Genomic DNA, 16,707 nt, shown 5'->3' with positions numbered 1-16,707 from the left:
ATCCATTTTAGAATAAGGTTGTAACGTAACAAAATGTGGAAAAAGGGAAGGGGTCTGAAGAGGTAAAGACAGGAATAGAGAGTAGAGAAAGGAGGAGAGATTGAGAGAGAAACAGAGTAGAGCGAGAGGGGGAAGGAAAGAAGAGAGAGAGGGAGAAGGAGAGATGGGCTAGCTAGAAAGAGAGAGAGACAGAAATAGAGAGCAGAGAAAGGAGAGAGAGGAGGAAGGAAAGAAGAGAGAGAGGGAGAAGGAGAGACGGGGAAGGAGATTGAGAGAGAAAAGGACAGAGAGAGTGAGGGCTGTATTTTCAGCTGGAAATAAGGAGGCTCAAGTGTCAAACGTTTGCAATTTCGGCATGTGAAAACTTCCGCACTGGCTAGCTCAACCTCTCTTTCTCTTTCTCCCTCATCCTTTTACTCAATCGCTCCCCCTCTCTCTTTTTGCTCTCCATCTCTCTCTCATCGACTCTTCAATGAGGCAAGCCTGAAATTCCCCCAGCAACGCTGCAACAGCAGCAGCAACAGCACTGAAACGAAATATCTTCAAATGCAGGAAGTTGACTAGGAATCCGGATCGTTGGGGAAAGGAGGAGAGGAGAGGGGGAGGGGGGGGGGTGCTAATGCTTGACGCACGCATAGAGAAACAGGGGAGAGTATGAAAAGAACAAAAGAAGATGTGAGAAGGAAAAAGCAGCACCCTAAAGTTTAATCGTTAACCCCCTGACTGAACACAGGGATCTGGGGACAGTACTCATAAAGCGTCTCAGAGTAGGAGTGCTGGTTTAGGATCAGTTTTTCCGTTTAGATGACAATGAATGAGATAAGGACAGAGGAGACATGATCCTACATCTGCACTCGTACTCTGCTTGATACATACAGCCATTGGTGTAGGTGAATATCTCCAAAGTGCTCAGGAATGAGGTCAACACATTTTCTCTCTATCTTTTTGCTGTTACTTAGTTAGCAGAGGGCAATACGGTGAAGATTTAGGGAAGTCATACAAGGCCGCAGGGCCAAACGGATTACCAGGACGTGTACTCTGAGCATGCTGACCAACTGGCAAGTGTCTTCACTGACATTTTCAACCTCTCACTGTCTGAGTCTGTAATACCAACATGTTTCAAGCAGACCACCATAGTCCCTGTGCCCAAGAACACTAAGGTAACCTGCCTAAATGACTACCTACCCGTTGCCCTCACGTCTGTAGCCATGAAATGCTTTGAAAGGCAGGTATGGCTCACATCAATACCAAATACCACTCCAATTTGCATACCGCACCAACAGATCCACAGATGATGCAATCTTGATTGCACTCCACACTGCCCTTTCACACCTGGACAAAAGGAACACCTATGTGAGAATGCTATTCATTGATTACAGCTCAGCGTTCAACAGCATAGTGCCCTCAAAGCTCATCACTGAGCTAATGACCCTGGGACTAAACAACTCCCTCTGCAACTGGATCCTCGACTTCCTGACGGGCCGCCCCCAGGTGGTAAGGGTAGGTAACAACACATGTGCCACGCTGATCTTCAACACGGGGGGCCCTCAGGGGTGTGTGCTAAGTCTCCTCCTGTACTCCCTGTTCAATCATGACTGCACGGCCAGGCACAACTCCAACACCATCATTAAGTTTGCTGATGACACAACAGTTGTAGGCCTGATCACCGACAATGATGAGACAGCCTATAGGGAGGAGGTCAGAGACCTGACCATGTAGTGCAAGGACAATAACCTCTCCCTCAATGTGATCAAGACAAAGGAGATGATTGTGGACTACAGAAAAAGGAGAAGCGCGCACATTCTCATCGACAGGGCTGTAGTGGAGCAGGTTGAGAGCTTCAAGTTCCTTGGTGTCCACATCACCAACAAACTATCATGGTCCAAGCACACCAAGACAGTCGTGAAGAGGGCATGGGTCCTCAGATCCTCAAAAAGGTTTTACAGCTGCACCATCGAGAGCATCCTGACGGGTTGCATCACTGCCTGCTATGGCAACTACTCGGCACTACAGAGGGTAGTGCGTATGGCCCAGTACATCAACGGGCCAAGCTTCCTGCCATCCAGGACCTCTATACCAGGCGGTATCAGAGGAAGGCCCTAAAAATGGTCAAAGACTCCAACCACCCTAGTCATATACTGTTCTCTCTGCTACCGCACGGCAAGCAGTATCGGAGCGCCAAGTCTAGATCCAAGTGGCTTCTAAACAGCTTCTACCCCCAAGCCATAAGACTGCTTAACAGCTAATCAAATGGCTACCCAGACTATTCGCTCCCCCCCCCCCTCCACGCTGCTGCTACTCTCTGTTATTTTCTATGCATAGCCACTTTAATAACCCTACCTGCATGTACATAATTACCTCAATTACCTCGACACCGGTGGCCCCGCACATTGACATATTGACTCTGAACCGGTACCCCCTCTATATAGTCCCGCTTTTGTTATTTACGGCTGCTCCTTAATTATTTTGGGGTGGTATTTTCTTAAAACTGCATTGTTGGTTAAGGGCTTGTAAGTAAGCATTTCACTGTTGTATTCGGCGCATGTGACAAATAACAATATAATATTACACATTTTTAAGTTAATGTAATACCCTTGTTAGGTGAGAAAACCACTCTGGAGAAGGGTTGAACAGCTCCTCCGGATGTGAACATTAAAAAAAAACATTTTAAATTCACTGTCTAGTGATATGAAGAACAATTTCAAAGTAGAGAAGTGTAGGCAAGAGATAATAAAGAAATATTATGTCATGGTTGACAAAGATGGAATATGTAATCTGTCTGATATACAAAAAGTTTGGGGAAAAATGCAGGGAATGTCTAACTCGTTGACAAAAACAATATGGTCTTTAACTGTATTAGCCGAAGTAAGGAAGAGGGATGAGAAATTCTGTCTTGATAACCGTGATATAACATTGCAGAGAGATAAAGAAAGTTTCAGGGCTCTTGGTGAACAGATCAAATCCTTAAAATAAGAAATTCAACACTTACAGGCAAGGGTCATAAAAACAGACTTGGCCCCCACCTGTGGACCCTTCGTTCCCTCAATCTACCCTCAGGCTGAGTTGTGCAAGGATGATCGGGTTTGAAGCATCTGGTCAGCATTGCCTGGCTTTGAGTCAATAGATACTGACAGCGGTGACAAATGACGTCTTAGGCCAACCAGAACACAGGCTGTAAAAGGTAGTAAAGACAAACCCCCGGTGACAGCAATCACACATAAATCAGCATCTCCAAAACAGTTGGATGGATGATCAAAGACTTTGCAGCATCCACGAGATGTGGGTATGAAGACGTGGGACCATTTGAAGCGTTATAAGAATCTCTACGATCCACATCCTTATGACGGGTTACAGTTACTAGCCTTTGCTTGGAACAACCGTGAACACGGCACACTTAAAGAAAAGGTTTATAGAGCTGTGGGTGGTGAAGAGCAATATGTGGCCGAACACAGATGGTTCAAGCATGGTGGAGGGGTGTGTGCGGAAGGAAGGCAGGCTGGGCAGTTACTACAATGGACAATGTCATCGTGACAGGCACGTTACCTGCAGGAACATCAGCACAGGTGACGGAATTGGTGGCTTTGACAGAAGCATGCAAACAGGCTGAAGGAAAAAACAGCTAATATCTACACAGACTCAAGGTATGCTTTTGGCGTGACCCACGATATGGAAAAACAGAGGTTTCATGTAGAGAAACTGGGAGCTCCTGTGAAGAATGGACCAGAGGTGATGGCTCTACTGAATGCTCTCCAGTTACCTGTACAAGTTGCAATTTTGAAGATAAAAGCACATGGAAAAATCATGGACAGACAAAAAAGGCGTGGGGAATAACTCCCGAGGGGGGACTTGACGTAATGCCAGGACAGTAGGTGATAGTAAAAGAAAATATGTAACAGAGACATTAGGGCCAACATGGGAAGGTCCTTATCAAGTTTTCCTCATAACGAGGTCAGCAGTAAAAGTCCAGGGAAAATCACGATGGATACATGTCACTCATTGCAAGGTTGTCCATTTTGATGACAAAGCGGTGCCTGGAGAATAAAGAACCGATTGATTAGCAATCAGGGGCCAATCTCGGGTGAAGAAGCATAGGAAGATGATCAGAACCTGATGAGCTTCTATGTTGTACACCGCAGTCATCATATTAGGGATATCTAGGTGAAATGTCCAACTTTTTCCTGCAAATTGGGACATGCTTACTTAGGGAAATCTATGTGAAATATTCATTTCTCTTCAAACCAAGACATGTTACTTTCATTTTTTTGTTTCCTTCAGATACAGGTTATGATAATCTACCGTCTGAAGTTGCAGCAATATCCCTTGACCCAAGGACTGTGCCTGAAACGATACAAGACCACCGGTGAAGTGTTCATTACAGAAGTCCTTATCAACCAGTGGAATGTAAGAAAAATTCCTCACTACCGGCAGACTGTCAGAACATAATTTATAATAGTTATCTATGTGGCACTGATACCAGTGTGGAAGAGCTGGTCACTTTTAAAGGACTTTGTGAATGACGACCTTGCCAATAGGGTGATTGAATATTATTGCCTTGCAGACAATTATTTATTTTGTGAGTTTCCTCCTGATACAGGGTGTGGTAGTTATCGTAAGGGATATCATCATTACACCTGCTAATGTAGGTCAACTGCCTTGTTCAGGGGCAAAATGACAGATTTTTACCTTCTCAGTTTGGGGATTTGATCCGGCAACCTTTCAGTTACTGACCCAACACTTCAACCATGAGGCTACCGGCCACCCCACCCGACTTATTGCTAATGTTTTTTAAACTGTCTATTGTTTGATGTTTTCTATTGTTTTCTAAAAATACATTTTTAAATATATTTCTTTTTAAAATGGTCTAGGGGGGAGTTTAAGCATTTTTTAAAGATAAATACACAATGCAGAGGCTAAAGGTCAAGAAGGACTAAAAGTCAATGGAGTACTAATGATCAATGGAAATAGTGTTTTTTCTGTAATATGAAATGAATGATCAATGGGTCACAGACATGGGAGGAATTTGTCTATACATTGAGCATTGAGCCTGACATAGGATACTTGTTATTTGGCCATTGGCCCAGTTTTACTGCAAGGAATTCTAATTGGTCAACCACAGGCTAGGGTTGGGTTATAAAACTACATCCTGTACCATTGTGCTGTGGAGAGAATCACTGAGGACAGGGGAGAATTAACATCTACTACCGCTCAGCATAACATCTATGATTTGTCCTCTTTGAATAAACCTATTTTTCTCCCCCTGATTTGCCTTGCCATGTTATTGAAGAGTAACATCAACTGCTAACAGGTCAAAGTTGATTTAATATTTATCAATGTGCACAATTTCATAAAAAGGTGTATGGTACTCGAGACAATGGAATCATTTTCCAATTTCAATAGCATTAATGAAAATGTATTTCAGAATATAATTTCAAGTACATGTGATGGTGAATGCCTACTAAAAATATTTACACCAAGTGCGATGTTTAATTGTTCACTCAGAATGAACAGGTAAGTGTTACAACAGTCAAACAACCAAAACCGAAATGTCACCATCACCATCAATCATGTTACTAGTAAGCAAATCAGACACATTTCAACATGGAATTACATTTTTATGTAAAATTTTGCTAACCTTAACCTACTCCTCGTAACTTGCTATGCTAATTCTCCTAACCTGCTACGAAAAGTGTTTGTAATTTTTTTTTTACAAAAGCTGTATCCCTTCTAGACAAAACCAGATTTACATTCCATTCCCCTTCTCTTCCGAACCTCTCTTTTCCACTCTGAAGGGTATTTTCATTTCTTGGCTGGCCCATTCTCCTCCCCCCTCGGTTGTGCCGCTACAAGCTGTAAATAAGACAGACAAAAAAAATCTAGATTTCTATATAACACAAAAAGCTTATTGAGATGTCAAATAATCAGTGTATCAAAGGTGCTTATACTTTGTCATAAAAACAGAATGACATTTACACAGACACAGAGAGAGAGCAATGTGTGGGAAAATGCTACGGTGGACTGACCCATTGATCTAGCTAACGTTAGCTAGCTACATGGTTGACACTGCAGTTAGCTATCTAGCTTAGACAGCTTATCTAGTGGCAATCAAATATGATAGCTAGTTAGCCATTGTCACACACATCTGATTACTCTATTCACTCTTTATGCCAATGACAAGTTGGCGAGTTGGCCAACAAACAGAGATTATATGGGGAGCTAAAAACAGGAAATTGTACTTTTTCTGTCAGATTCTGGGTTAGCCAAAGCTAGCTAACTAGCCATTTGATTTGCACTTGGCCTCAAAACACAATAACATAATTATATTTTGGAAATACTTATATCTCTCCAGTAATATATAATATTACAAAGGCAGGAGATAATTAAAGTGTGACTTACCTCTGATTGCGTCTAGCTAAGAAGCCAAGAACAAAAGATATGCGCTTCACTTCAAAAGTCATGGTGGAGATAAAACTGGGTTTGACGGACAACTTAGAGAGCCAATGGACTTAAAGAGTTTTGATGACAAGCTATTTTGAATACATTTGATTGGTTAAGGGATTGTGAAATGTAATACAAACATAAGGGGAACCAATAGTATCATGTAAAAAATAAATCACAACATTTGCTTAGGAAGTTTTAATCCGACAGTGACGATATGATAACATTCATCTATGTAACTAAAATGATTTGGTCAAATGTAAAGGAGAAAAAAAACTATGAAAAAACACATTTGGAATCATGTAGTAACCAAAAAAGTGTTAAACAAATAAAACAATATTTTTTATTTGAGATTCTTCAAAGTAGCCACCCTTTGCCTTGATCAGTCTTGGCATTCTCTCAACCACCTTTTATATTACTAGGCAAGTCAGTTAAGAACAAATCCATATTTTCAATGACAGCTGAGGAACAGTGGGATAACTGCCTTGTTCATGGGCAGAACAACAGATTTTTACCTTGTCAGCTCAGGGATTCGATCCTGCAACGATTCGGTTACAAGTACAACGCTCTAACCACTAGGCTAACTGCCACCAGCTTTATGAGATAATCACCTGGAATACATTTCAATTAACCTCTACCGCTTCTCTCTCCCGGATCCGGGATCCTCCTCATCAAAAAAGCTGACTAGCATAGCCTAGCCTAACGGGACAGGGATATCATATAATTTCATGAAATCACAAGTCCAATACAGCAAATGAAAGATAAACATCTTGTGAATCCAGCCATCAGTTCCAATTTTTAAAATGTTTTACAGCGAAAACACAATATGTATTTATATTAGCTAACCACGATAGCCAAACACACAATGGCATATTTTCACCATGTTTCCACCGCATAGGTAGCTTTCACAAAACCCACAAATAGAGATAAAATTAATCACTAACCTTGAACAACTTCATCAGATGACAGTCTTATAACATCATGTTATACAATACATTTATGTTTTGTTCGAAAATGTGCATATTTATAGCTACAAATCCTGGTTTTACATATTACACAGAAATACGAAATAACATCATAAATGTTGTCTTACTTTTGCTGTTCTTCCATCAGAATGTTGTGCAAGGAGTCCTAGGTCCAGAATAAATCGTTGTTTGGTTTTAGAATGTCCATTTCTTCTGTCGAATTAGCAACCTTGGCTAGCCATGTCGAGCTCCGGGGCCATCATCTCTTGACGCATGGAATGAAAAATTCCAAAATTCCCAATAAACGTTGAATAAACTGATCAAACTCGGTTGAAAAATCCTACTTTATGATGTTTTTCTCATATGTATCAAATAAAATCAGAGCCGGAGCAATTCGCCGTGTATTCCGAACGCTCTTCAGAAGACAATGTCGAGTTCCCCCGCGCGCCGTCAAAAACGGACAAAATACCGGACCTGCCACTCCAAAAGCTCTTATTCGGCCTCAGATCAAGTAAGACACCCCATTCAACCTTCTACTGCCTGTTGACATCTAGTGGAAGGCGTATGAAGTGCATACATATCGATAAATAAAAGACAGTTGAATAGGCAGGCCCTGACACAGAGCCTCGTTTTCTGATTTTTCACTTCCTGTATGGAAGTTTGCTGCCAAATGAGTTCTGTTTTACTCATAGATATAATTCAAACAGTTTTAGAAACTTCAGAGTGTTTTCTATCAAATAGTAATAATAATATGCATATTGTATGATCTAGAACAGAGTACGAGGCCGTTTAATTTGGGCACGATTTTTTACAAAGTGAAAACAGCACCCCCCTATTCACAAGAAGTTTTAACAGGTGTGCCTTTATAAAAGTACATTTGTCAAATGTCTTTCCTTCTTACTGCATTTGAGCCAATCAGTTGTGTTATGACAAGGTAGGGGTGGTATACAGAAGATAGCACTATTTGGTAAAAGACCAAGTCCATATTATGGCAAGAACAGCTCAAATAAGCAAAGAGAAATGACAGTCCATCATTACTTTAAGACATGAAGGTCAGTCAATCCGGAAAAATTAAAGACATTTGAAAGTTTCTTCAAGTGCAGTCATAAAAACCGTCAAGCGCTATAATGAAACTGGCTCTCATGAGGACCGCCACAGGAAAGGAATTCCCAGAGTTACCTCTGCTGCAGAGGATAAGTTCATTAGAGTTACCAGCCTCAGAAATTGCACCCCAAATAAACGCTTCACAGAGTTCAAGTAACAGACACATATCAATATCAACTGTTCAGAGGAGAATATGGGAATCAGGCATCCATTGTCAAATTGCTGCAAAGAAACCACTACTAAAGGACCCCAATAAGAAGAAGAGACTTGCTTGGGCCAAGAAACACAAGCAATGGAAATTAGATTGGTGGAAATCTGTAATTTGGTCTGATGAGTCCAAATTTGAGAATTTTCGTGTCTTTGAGAGATTCAGAGTAGGTGAAGGATGATCTCTGCATGTGTGGTTCCGACTGTGAAGCATGCAGGAGGATGTGTGATGGTGTGGAGGTGCTTTGCTGGTAACACTGTCTGTGATTTATTTAGAATTCAAGGCACACTTAACCAGCATGGCTACCACAGCATTCTGCAGCGATACGCCATCCCATCTGGTTTGTGCTTAGCGGGACAATTTTTTTAAATTTTCAACAGAACAATGACCCAACACACCTCCAGGCTGTGTAAGGGCTATTTGACCAAGAAGGAGAGTGATGGAATGCTGCATCAGATGACCTGGCCTCCACAATCACCCGACCTCAACCCAATTGAGATGGTTTGGGTTGAGTTGGACTACAGAGTAGTCTGTTGGAAAAGCATTCCAGGTGAAACTGGTTGCAAGAATGCCAAAAGTGTGCAAAGCTGTCATCAAGGCAAAGGGTGGCTACTTTGAAGAATCTAAAGTATTAAATATATTTTGATTTCTTTAACAGTTTTTTGGTTACTACATGATTCCATACGTGTTATTTCATAGTTTTATTCTACAATGTAGAAAATAGAAAAATAAAGAAAAACCCTTGAATGAGTAGGTATGTCCAATCTTTTGACTTGTATAATACTGTATAATAAAACAATAAAATATAATAAAATAATGATAAAAAAACTGATTTTCCCTAACGAAAAATACATCTACCCCCTACAAATATTGTCAATTTTTTATAATCCACATAAGAATTGACACGAGATTCGCTGTAGCCTGCAGGTAGCCTACATAGGCTACTTATTTAACTGACGTCCGCTTAGGGCTGCACGATTAATTGAATTCATATCGAAATTGTGATGTTGACATGTGCAATATCCATATCGCAAGAGGCTGTAAATCTGCAATATTTTGAAATGCCACTCCGGTGCATGAAATGTCAACAAGTTGTTTGCATTCACATGCTTTGAACAAATCGAAAACGTCGATCGGCTAGTGGCAAACGAGATGTGTCAACCAGAAACGGAAAGGACAGCTTTCATGCTCATAAACAAATTATAGTGTTCACAAAACATATAAATAGCTTCTTTTTTTTAATAAAATACTGTATTTTTGTTGATGCATTTAATTGCTGAAAATGCTGTCATCAAAGTAATTTCCTTAGACGTCAGCATGTGGGAGAAGTCGAAGCACAGGAATGATAGACCAGTTTCCCACTAGTAATTACGAGTTGGAGGGGGTTCAAGTGTATTTTTCCGAGTCGTATATGCTCGTATTTAGGAATTTACCACATTTCATGAACGCAGCATTATAGTTTACTTTGTTTGCTACTTGAGTATGCTTCCCATACAACAAATCCTGACCCCTGTCAGTCAAGCAGTGAACTTGCTCAACTACTTGGCGTTCATGGTCAATGCAACAGATGGAACAAGATGTTGGTGAAAACGATGCTGCTTTCCACACTGCTTCTTAATCTAAATATCTATATTATTCTATTTGTTTATGTGTATCTTACTCTCTGTAGAAAGCTACTTAGTTAGTATTTTCTTAGCAAGTTGTGCCCAAAACGTTTTTGTTAACACTAATAATCGTTAGTTAACTGGCTAGCTAGCTAAATGAAGAGAGCCAGAGCAAATGTTAGCTTGGCTAGCTAATATAGCCTAATACCAGTGGTGGTGTAGGCCTAGATAAGCATGTTGTTTGTGCAACGGTATGTTCTGAATAAGAGAGGAATAGGTGAAGCTTAAAGTTACATGAATCAGAGACTGTAGAGAAAAATATATTAAAATGTAATGAGGGTCCCCTGGAAAACACTAACCAACACTATGGTTCCTACCCTGTCACAACAACTCCTCCTCTCCTTCCCATATATATTTTTTTATTCCGTTGAGAGCCATGTCTCCTCTCTCTTTCTATCTCCTTGAGCTGCCACGGCAACTGGGCAACTGGGCTCTGTCATCAACAGCAACCCATGCACACACGTAAACACAATTACGCAGCAGAAAATAACTCAGGAAGTTCAAGTTGCAGTGACAATGCAAAGAGAGAAGTTTCCCAGGCTTTGATGACTGGGTGCTGCATGGGGCGTGCGCCTGAAACATGCCAACCAAAGATCAGAGAGAGGGGGAGAACAGAGACAAAGAATTGGCAGCTTTAAGGTAAGGGGGATTGGCAGATACTTGACAGGACATGTGATAAAGTGACACATACGTAAGAGTGTGAGCAGATGTGTGTAATTTAATTTGAAACTGAACCAAAAATATGAAAGAGTACAGTTGTGGGCACTAGAAAGTGAGGCTGTACAATTTCCTGGTTGTCAGAATTGGTCCTGACTGGGGCCAGGAGACAGAGCGGACTGAGACGGCACTGTCAGACGGAATGTTCTCCTAAAAAACGGAATGGGGACGCCGGAAGGAGAGAGAGAGAGAAGAGAGAGAGAGAGAGAGAGACAGAAGAACAGAGGGAATGTGGGGGCTGGAAATAAGACAGGATGGAGGGATAGATGGACAGAGGAGAGAGAGATTGGGAGAGTGATGCAGCCAAAACAGAGGGAATGTGAGGCCAAGCAAGAAGACAGGATGGAGGCATTGGTGGACGACTGGATAACGGGAATTAAAGAGATGAAGGGATGGAAAGAGAGATTGAGAGAGGATGGAGAGATGCAGTCATAACAGAGGGAGCGGGAGGCCTGTAGTGGCAGGGTTTGCGGTTTGATCTATTTTTAATGCCTCTGACTGTGAATCAGCAAAAGGAATTCCTAATTACCATACTCGTGAATATGCAATCAGGATTCTTTAATTATCTAGCCGAGCACGCATGCACCAACGTATATGACAAACAGCACTAACACACAGCACAAACACCCACACACACAGCAACACACACACACACACACACACACACACACACACACACACCACACACACACACACACACAACACACACACACACACACACACACACACACACACACACACACACACACACATCATGTATAGAGCATAGACACACACATATGAACAAAAGGGGCAAGAGAGGAAAGGTACAATCTACAGTAACATCTAGCCTAAATACATTGAGGTAGGACACACAACAGACATGTTAACCCCCCCCCCCCCACACCACACACCAGGCACTCACACATACAGTGGGGAGAACAAGTATTTGATACACTGCCGATTTTGCAGGTTTTTCTACTTACAAAGATGTAGAGGTCTGTAATTTTCATAAGGTACACTTCAACTGTGAGAGACGGAATCTAAACAAAAACCAGAAAATCACATTGTATGATTTTTAAGTAATTCATTTGCATTTTATTGCATGACATAAGTATTTGATCACCTATCAACCAGTAAGAATTCCGGCTCTCACAGACCTGTTAGTTTTTCTTTAAGAAGCCCTCCTGTTTCCACTCATTACCTGTATTAACTGCACTGTTTAACGCGTTCTTGTATAAAACCCTGTCACACACTCAATAAACAGACTCCACCTCTCCACAATGGCCAAGACAGAGAGCTGTGTAAGGACATCAAGGATAAAATGTAGACCTGCACAAGGCTGGGATGGGCTACAGGACAATAGGCAAGCAGCTTGGTGAGAAGGCAACAACTGTTGGCGCAATTATTAAAATAGAAGAAAAGAAGAAGTTCAAGATGATGGTCAATCACCCTCGGTCTGGGGCTCCACTGCAAGATCTCACCTCCTGGGGCATCAATGATCATGAGGAAGGTGAGGGATAAGCCCAGAATACACGGCAGGACCTGGTCAATGACCTGAAGAGAGCTGGGACACAGTCTCAAAGAAAACCATTAGTACACACTACGCCGTCATGGATTAAAATCCTGCAGCGCACACAAGGTCCCCTGCTCAAGCAGGCGCATGTCCAGGCCGTTGAAGTTTGCCAATGACCATCTGGATGATCCAGAGGTAGATGGGAGAAGGTCATGTGTCGATGATGTCAAAAATAGAGCTTTTTGGTCTAACTTCCACTGCGCGTGTTTTGCGAGGAAGAAGAAGGATGATTAAGACCCCAAGAACACCACTACCACCAGTGAAGCATGGAGGTGGAACATCATTCTTTGGGGCATGCTTTTCTGCAAAGGGACACGGACGAGACTTGCACGGTATTGAGGCGGAGGATGGATGGGGCCATGTATTGCGAGATCTTAGCACAACACTCCTTCCTTCAGTAAGAGCATTTGACTGAGGGTCGTGGCTGGTCTTCCAGCATGACAAGACCCGAAACACACAGCCAGGGCAACTAGGAGTGGCTTCCGTAAGAAGTATCTCAAGGTCTGGAGTGGCCTAGGGCCAGTCTCACAGACCTGAACCAATAGAAAATCTTTGGAGGGAGCTGAAAGTCCGTATTGCCCAGCACAGCCCGAAACCTGAAGGATCTGGGAAGGGTCGTATGGGAGAGTGGCCAAAATCTCGCTGCAGTGTGTGTCAAACCTTGGTCAAGAACTACAGGAAACGTATGATCTCTTGTAATTGCAAACAAAGGATTCTGTACAAATATTAAGTTCTGCTTTCTGATGTATCAAATATCTTTTTCATGCATTAAAATGCTAATTATTACTTAAAAATCATACAATGTGATTTTGGGATTTTGTTTTAGATTCGTCTCTCACAGTTGAAGTGTACCTATGATAAAATTACAGACCTCTACATGCTTTGTAAGTAGGAAAACCTGCAAAATCGCAGGTGTATCAAATACTTGTTCTCCCCACTGTACATTCCCACAGAAACACACATACTCACGCACACACGCACAAATGAACACACACACGCACCAGACAGACGAAACATACCATACACAAACAAGACACACAACACAGACACATACACGCAGACAAATACACAATACACATCATCCAAGGATAAGATGAGCAACAGATCAACTCAACATTATAGCATTCTAACAGTCCAGTCAGTCTACGCAGAAGGCTATTGATGATCCTGTGATAGACTTTATACAGTCGACAAACTAGAAGCATTCCCAGACACCACTTACACTGTCTGGTTCTACTGCTACTGCTCTGTCTGCGATTGTTAGACAAATCAAACTCAAATGTATTTATATAGCCCATCTTACATCAGCGGATATCTCAAAGTGCTGTACAAGAAACCCAGCCTAAAAACCCAAAACAGCAAGCAATGCAGGTGTAGAAGCACAAGCTTTTCATATGAATTATTGAACATTCAGCAAGCTAGATATTTAGCAGATTTATGCAAATATTGCAGAATCCTACCCAGGAATGTAGTGTAGAAATGCTAGGGCTGTCACAATACTAGTATCGTGATATTACGACATTGCTTTTCAATGGCAAAAAGGTCTGGTGACTGGGTGACAACATAAGACTCTGTTTTCCAACATCAGGACTGTTTTCCTCAATAATTCAAGTTGCTTCATGTTTTTTTTTGCTTGCCATGATACTTTTTGGTATATATGATACTTCTGGTATATATGATACTTCTGGTATACAGTGGGGAAGAACAAGTATTTGATACACTGCCGATTTTGCAGGTTTCCTACTTACAAAGCATGTAGAGGTCTGTTAATTTTTATCATAGGTACACTTCAACTGTGAGAGACGGAATCTAAACAAAAATCCAGAAAATCACATTGTATGATTTTTAAGTAATTAATTTGCATTTTATTGCATGACATAAGTATTTGATCACCTATACCAGTAAGAATTCCGGCTCTCACAGACCTGTTAGTTTTTCTTTTAGAAGCCCTCCTGTTCTCCACTCATTACCTGTTATTAACTGCACCTGTTTGAACTGTTACCTGATAAAACACACCTGTCACACACACTCAATCAAACAGACTCCAATCTCTCCACAATGGCCAAGACCAGAGAGCTGTGTAAGGACATCAAGGATAAAATTGTAGACCTGCACAAGCTGGGATGGGCTACAGGACAATAGGCAAGCAGCTTGTGAGAAGGCAACAACTGTTGGCGCAATTATTAGAAAATAAAAATGAAGAAGTTCAAGATGAGGTCAATCACCTCGGTCTGGGCTCCATGCAAGATCTCACCTCCGTGGGCATCAATGATCATGAGGAAGGTGGGATCAGCCCAGAACTACACGGCAGGACCTGGTCAATGACCTGAAGAGAGCTGGGACCACAGTCTCAAAGAAAACCATTAGTAACACACTACGCCGTCATGGATTAAAATCCTGCAGCGCACACAAGGTCCCCCTGCTCAAGCAGCGCATGTCCAGGCCCGTCTGAAGTTTGCCAATGACCATCTGATGATCCAGAGGAGAATGGGAGAAGTCATGTGTCTGATTAGAAAATAGAGCTTTTTGGTCTAAACTCCACTTGCCGTGTTTGGAGGAAGAAGAAGTTGAGTACAACCCCAAAACACCATCCCAACCTGAAGCATGGAGGTGGAAACATCATTCTTTTGGGGATGCTTTTCTGCAAGGGACAGGACGACTGCCGTATTGAGGGGAGGATGGTGGGGCCATGTATCGCGAGATCTTGGCCAAAACCTCCTTCCCTCAGTAAGAGCATTGCAGATGGGTCGTGGCTGGATCTTCCAGCATGACAACGACCCGAAACACACAGCCAGGCGAACTAAGGAGTGGCTCCGTAAGAAGCATCTCAAGGTCCCTGGAGTGGCCTAGCCAGTCTCCAGACCTGAACCCAATAGAAATCTTTGGAGGGAGTGAAACGTCCGTATTGCCCAGCGACAGCCCGAAACCTGAAGGATTGGAGAAGGTATGTATGGAGGAAGTGGGCCAAAATCCCTGTTGCAGTGTGTGAAACCTGGTCAATAACACAGAAAGTAATGATCTTTGTGTAATTCGCAAACAACAGGTTCTGTACGCAATATTAATTCTGCTTTTCTGAATGGTATCCAATATTATGTCATGCATAACCAATTGCAAATTATTAATTACTTAAAAATCATACAATGTGATTTTCTGGATTTTTGTTTTAGATTCCGTCTCTCACAGTTGAAGTGTACCTATGATAAAAATTACAGACCTCTACATGCTTTGTAAGTAGGAAAACCTTCAAAATCGGCAGTGTATCAAATACTTGTTCTCCCCACTGTATATGATACTTCTGGTATCATGACAACCCGAGTAGGAAAGTAAGCAAACACAGGGCCAAAAATAAGAAACGCAAACGTGCATATTTTGTGTGTAAACGCTGCTCATCACCTACAAAGGAGCAACATGCAGTTTATGCTCTACACTGATCCTACTGAAACATTGGGGAGATATACACCGAGTGTACAAAACATTAGAAACACCTTCCTAATATTGAGTTGCACAGGGATGCTGCCCCATGTTGACTCCAATGCTTCCCACAGTTGTGGCAAGTTGGCTGGATGTCCTTTGGGCGGTGGACCATTCTTGATACACACGGGACAATGTTGAGCGTAAAAAACCCAGCATCGTTGCAGTTCTTGACACACGCAGACCGTGCCATTACACATAGTTTCATGAAATTAAAGCCATTCAGATCACAGTGGTGTCTGCAGGAAGTTTCTTCCACAGGCTCTTCCACTACTGTCTCTACCTCAAATGTTTTTACACATTTTGCATGAAACACTCAATGTTTGTGTAAAACTGTGATCATTGTGAGCTACCCCAGCAGGGCTTGGGAAGTGAGTAGAGAAACTATTGGGTGAATATTGAAATGGCAGAGGCAGCGAGAGTTTGAGACTGGGGTGGAAGAGCCTGAGCTATCTGTGTGAACGGTGAAAGGTCAGAGGCAGAGGGAAGCCGACAGTAGTGGAAGAGCCTGAACTATCTGTGTGAGCGCTGAAAAGCCCTTAAAACTGAAAATAGAAAGGTTCAGAACTTTTGAGAAAAATCACAGCA

The 16,707-nt window shown here is 42.0% G+C and overlaps 1 protein-coding gene and 1 long non-coding RNA gene across 2 annotated transcripts in view; both read right to left on the bottom strand.

Moving 5' to 3' along the window:
• brsk2a (BR serine/threonine kinase 2a) overlaps nt 1-16,707 on the bottom strand; it is a 463,140-nt gene that overhangs the window by 259,379 nt on the left and 187,054 nt on the right. The window lies entirely within an intron of this gene.
• Nucleotides 5,307-6,454, bottom strand: LOC111961980 (uncharacterized). Its single transcript, XR_002877059.2, has 2 exons — nt 6,394-6,454; nt 5,307-5,847 (listed from the first exon to the last, which is right to left on the bottom strand). It is a non-coding gene; the product is annotated as an uncharacterized lncRNA (long non-coding RNA).

The sequence above is a fragment of the Salvelinus sp. IW2-2015 genome, linkage group LG4q.1:29 (assembly GCF_002910315.2).
Source record: "Salvelinus sp. IW2-2015 linkage group LG4q.1:29, ASM291031v2, whole genome shotgun sequence".
Taxonomy (NCBI): Eukaryota; Metazoa; Chordata; class Actinopteri; order Salmoniformes; family Salmonidae; genus Salvelinus; species Salvelinus sp. IW2-2015.
The sequence above is the reverse complement of the archived record's forward strand: the minus strand, read 5'-3'. Positions and strand labels throughout refer to the sequence as shown.